The sequence below is a fragment of the Camponotus vicinus genome, unplaced genomic scaffold (assembly GCF_025532165.1).
Source record: "Camponotus vicinus isolate PSW18456_S1 unplaced genomic scaffold, iyCamVici1.0 SCAF_10, whole genome shotgun sequence".
Taxonomy (NCBI): domain Eukaryota; kingdom Metazoa; phylum Arthropoda; class Insecta; order Hymenoptera; family Formicidae; genus Camponotus; species Camponotus vicinus.
In genome coordinates, this window is record NW_028141946.1 from 12,010,781 (window position 1) to 12,016,780 (window position 6,000).

The window sequence follows — 6,000 nt, forward strand, 5'->3', positions numbered from 1 at the left end:
TAATTATTTTAGGGCCTAAATTATATCAAAAATCATTGATTCCAGATTAACTCGTAAAATACTATAAATAAAAATCTTATAACAATTTTCCCTTAAGGAGCATAAAAAGTCAGACCGACACATGTATACATAATTATGAAAACTCTAATACTACTAATTTTATAAACGAAGTTTTAAATATAATTTTCCGTATGCGATATTATGAGTCATCATCACATTCCAAACTAAGACTATGGAATATTCCGCTCGAACACTATTGCACAACATTGCGCAACATAACGAAATAACTAACTTATTAATATTAAGTATATGCAATAATTTTTATTCAAGGACCTAATAGATATAAATATTAAAAATAAAAGCAAATAATAAAAATTGTTGCACCATTTACTGAAATAATTTGTAGTCTTTACATACTTATATCCCATCGCATAATCATAAATACTTATATGTTAAAATAATTGTAATTATAATAATTATGATATCAGAATTTATTAACGATATTTAAAAGCATTTTCCATAATAATACATAGAGACAAAAATGAACTTTCGAACGGAGCATGCTAGAAACTTCGTTGACATTTCTACAGCTAGAGCTTAAAAAACTACATTAGAAAATATGCATGTAAACTGCAAAGAAATTCTGATGGTCTAATAATTATTATAAAACTTATGTGTCAAAATACAATGTAACCAGTATAGCCGATTCTATACTGACCGTTCCGTCACCCCCACTCCAATTCTGAAGAGTCCCACCATCTACAAATTAAACTACGCCCAAACTACGCCCAATTCCTGCGGCAACGCCCAGCAGCGCGCGCATCTTCCCCACGCTTGTGCCAGCGGCGCGCGCAACCAGCCCGGAGAAGGGAACCAATGAGCGACCGCGCCGCCCACGCCGAGGCGCGCGCATCTTCCGAGGCGCGCGCATCCGTCACGTCAGCGGGAGCCAATCCCAAATCATTGCGCAACAATCACGTCAGAGAAAACCAATCACCCGTTGACAACGCGGCACATCCCTCGAGGCGCACGCATCTTTCGAGGCGCGCGCAGCCAGAAGCAGAGGAGGGAACCAATCACAGCTCGACTCCCTTCACGGAGAAGCGCATCTCCTACTATTGGGACCGTGTGCAAAACTGGGACTGACGACTATATAAACCCGTGCAGAGCGGTCCTCCTCGCATTTGGCCCAACGATATTCAACATTCAACTACAGTTACCAACTACTGGCATTTGGCCCAACGATATTCAACATTCAACTACAGTTACCAACTACTGGCATTTGGCCCAACGTTTTCAACAGTTAATAACTGGCATTCTGCCCAACGATCTTCAAGCTAATACTTATATCTCCGAGATTTTGTACGTGTATTCAGTTAATAAATTCAGTGACTATTGAACATTGAGTTTCTCAATCGAACTCCTGGACTGCAACCTCCATCCCGAACTGTCACTGAGGTAGACGGTATCCAGCGGAAGGAAGCAGCATCCACTCATCAGTCTAGTGAAGGGAAGCAGCCTTCACACACTAGGACATTTCAGACACTGGTAAATATCCGGCCACTTGTCATTAATCTAACCTTTAATTTCTACTAATAACTAAATTCAGTGAAACAGTGCGCGACAATTCGGGAACCTTACCTTTGATTACCCGTATCCCTTAATCCAATTATTCAACTTAGTAAATATCATTTCCAATTGGAAAATTTATCTGGGACTTATCTCCTTGATAAGACGACTCGATTGACAGTGAATAAAGCGAGGCTGCTTCGGCAGAATATTGCTCAAGGCGCGGCGCAGTGAAAAAGGCAATTATCCTCAGGGAAATTTCCTTTTTTTCTTGGAGCTGTTGACCATTCCTGGAAAACGGAACTAGAGTGTCCTGTCAATCGACGTTTGATTAGGCGAAGATACAATTTCGGCCCGGTTAATTGACAATTTTCATGAGATTGTCTTTTAATTTTGGAGCTGGTTGACGCAACCGTCAGATTGAATCTTGCCTTGATTTCAAGACACGAGATACATCTCAGAAATTAGTGATGATGCACTGGCTTAGCTTTTGATAATTTCAATTATTATTTTAGTACTTTCATTTATTATAACCTGACATTATAAGGTTAATACTAAGCCAGACGTTTGACAGGTGGATACATTATTAAAGTATCCAATCTCCTTATTCCTCCTCAAGCCTCTTCGATTTTCAGTAAACCGACTTTAGATATTCAAATCGCAATTTAAAAACAAAACTAACCTAATAATTTAACAAAATTATATAAATTACCGTCGGTCGATAAAGTTACCATCGGTCGGTAAAACCAAAATTTACATTACCGACGGTCGGTAAACTAATGTTACCATCGGTCGGTAAAACCGAAATCTACATTACCGACGGTCGGTAAACTAAAGTTACCATCGGTCGATAAAGCAGAAATCTACATTACCGACGGTCGGTAAAACAGAAATCTGCATTACCGACGGTCGACAAAACCGATGTTACCATCGGTCGGTAAAACAGAAACCTACATTACCATCGGTCGGTAAATTTCGTGAGTCGATAATTACCCCGGGTCGGTAATTCATTATTACTATTATGACTTATTCTTCTCCGACTATACTCTAGCCGCGATCTAAACCCTTATGAAGCTTCAATAACTAGATCTTACTATTACTTTCTGTATTCTTGGGATAATAATTATTTATTACTGAACGAATAGTCACGCGAGACCCTTTCTTTTATTTAACAGGTGTTGGTCAACGTAAGTAACACCGAACCACTATACAATATTATTCCATCTTCTTAATTAAATAAATTGTTACCAAACTATATAATTAATAGATGGTCCGCGCTCGACGCTCAACCCCGGGTACTCGACGTGAGCTTTCCATTCGCAAAGCTTTTCGCCATATACAACAGAATAGACGCACCCGACGATTACTGCTTAATCGCGTCTCATTCCTAAACGAACTTATAGAGCCAACCCCATCTACGATAAATCAGTCTTCTCCATCCATCCCAGAGATCGCAGAAATAAATGTTTCAACGTCAAAAGATCTGTCTCCCCCTCTAACTGAAGGAAATACAGAAGTCCAAGAACCCCTCGACACTCAAATAAATACTTTCGCTTCAACGACACCACCTACGGGAAATAACTACACCCCATTTGAAACAACAGAGGAATTACCTGAAGAACTGAGCGACTTTATCTTGGAAGCCGAAGAGCGAAACGCTGAGATAGCGTCAAACCCAGAACAATATAACATTATTCGCCGGAAGAAGACGATTTCTATCCTCCTCCAAGCTATTCACCAGTAACCTACGAGGATCTAGACCCTTTCGCACCCTTGGAGATTCCCCAAATAGAAACCACGATACCTATTGCAAATATCGATAGCGAATATTCATGTATTCTCCCAGAAATATACGGTTACTCTTCGGAGGAATAAATCCACATTTATTCAAGTTATAAAAGGAAAGAAAAGGTGAAATAAATAAAGAAATCTTAAATCTATATAAACCTATATTTATTTATTCGCATTCCCTCCTGAATCCTCTCTCGAAGAGCACAACAGACCTTCAATCTCTCGGCGTCCCAGGGTATAGCCGGCCTAGCAGGTTGCCCTAAAACAAATTGAGAGATTAATTGCGTCCAACTGGGAAAGTAAGACTTTCAGACCAGTCCTGAGGAACTGGGGACGTAACACGGGTGTGCAGCAGGGGGCCGGGCAGACCTCACACCCTTCACAATCTCAAGTGGCCAATTAGGAAGTAATAACATAAATGTACAGTCTGTGACAGTAAATCTCAACAAGCAAAGCCTAGTGCCTACTGTCCGGGTTAATGTTAAAGATATGCCGACTTCCATAACTCTTATGTTAGATACAGGATCTGGACCTAATGTTATCAAAGAAAATTTCGCGCCTGAGGGACTTAATATTAATTACAAAAATATATTAAAATTAAATGGTATAAATGATTATCCTGTTTACACCCTCGGTGAAATCGTATTAACTCTTTTTGAACTACCAGTCATCTTTCATATTGTATCTAACGATTTCCCAATTCCGCAATCTGGAATATTAGGCAATGAATTTTTTAAACAAACTTTTTCGAAAATAGATTATGCGGAAGAATGCCTGGTTGCATCCGGAATTAACATACCTTTCTTTACGCCGGAGATGATCGTAGTGGCTCCACGATCTGAGTCATTGTTTTATATGAGGATAAAAAATCCAGAAATAAAAGTAGGATATATACCCAGATTAAAATTAACTCACGGAATTTATCTAGGGGACACCATTGTCGAAAATACATCTGGAAAAGCGTATTTAAACATCATAAATACCCTAGACGAAGAAACGGAAGTACAAGTTCCGAACTTGCGCTTAAAACCGTTGAATGAAGTGCTTGACGACCATGAATCTACACTGGAAAACAGAAACGACTTAGAAAAATCAGTCCGTATGGAGGAAGAAATTAAACATAAGGAATTTAACAAAAAGACTGAAGAGCTCAATTACAAGGGTGAGATGTAAATCGAAGATAAAAATAAAAATAAAAATACAAATGAAGTTAGCATCAAGGAATCTCAAAACAAAACTAATAAAGAAATAATAAATCAAGAAGAAAATGAAATCAAGAATAAGAATAAAAATAAAATCAAAATAAAAAGGAAGAAAGAAGAGGAAACTGCAAGTTGCAAAAATGGAGCGAACTTTGAATATGAAAACCATCAACATAATCCTACTATTGATGGAATATTGAATGAAAATAAAGAAGAGATATTAAACAAAAGGGAAAACAAGAAAGAAATTAAAAAAAAAAATAACCATGAAGAAAAAATCAGGGAAATAAATTCAAAAATCCTAGAAGAGGCAAATTACCAGACCTCTCCAGGGGAAATTAACTCTAGGATTTCGGAGGGAAATTTCCAAACCTCGACAGAAAATCCTAGCCCCGTCAATTGTGAGGAGGGAAGTTACCAAACCTCATTACACAATTCGACACCTTCTTATTTTAAAAAGGAGAGCAATTCCTTATCCCCCTTTGATATCGAATTTCCGGAATTCGAATTATTTTCAAAAAATAATGATAATGAATTTGAAATTTCTCTAAAAAATCTCCTCAATAAAGTTCAAACGATGACTCGGAAAAATAAAAAATTAAAAATTAAAGTTAAATTTAAACAGGCCGTAAGAGCTAAACGCGGATGATAGTGCGTAAGTTCAACGAGAAAATAAGTTTTTCGTTGAAACTTATTTGTGTGCACAGGGCACAAATTTTCTTGGTACGATACCAAGCAAATTTAAATAATTCTCAATTCGAGAATTTATTTAATTATTATCCCTCTTTCCCCCCTGTAATGTTGTAGGCGAGAAAAATATCGGGCCGAAAGTCGCTGAATCGGGAATCGAACCCGAGTCTTTCGCTTGCCGGGCGACTGCTCTTACCACTGAGCTATTCAGACCCTTCAACTCGATACTTCTCGGTCGCCTACAATTATATATTAAATTGAAGAATAACGCCATCTTCCGCCGGCGTGAATTTTAAATAACTATAAGAAATTAGGCTCTGTGTATTAAAACATAAACTTAAATTTAAACAGGCCATAGGAGCTAAACGCGGATGATAGTGCGTAAGTTCAACGAGAAAATAAGTTTTTCGTTGAAACTTATTTGTGTGCACAGGGCACAAATTTTCTTGGTACGATACCAAGCAAATTTAAATAATTCTCAATTCGAGAATTTATTTAATTATTATCCCTCTTTCCCCCCTGTAATGTTGTAGGCGAGAAAAATATCGGGCCGAAAGTCGCTGAATCGGGAATCAAACCCGAGTCTTTCGCTTGCCGGTCTTGCTTTCTTATAATTATTTAAAATTCACGCCGGCGGAAGATGGCGTTATTCTTCAATTTAATATATAATTGTAGGCGACCGAGAAGTATCGAGTTGAAGGGTCTGAATAGCTCAGTGGTAAGAGCAGTCGCCCGGCAAGCGAAAGAC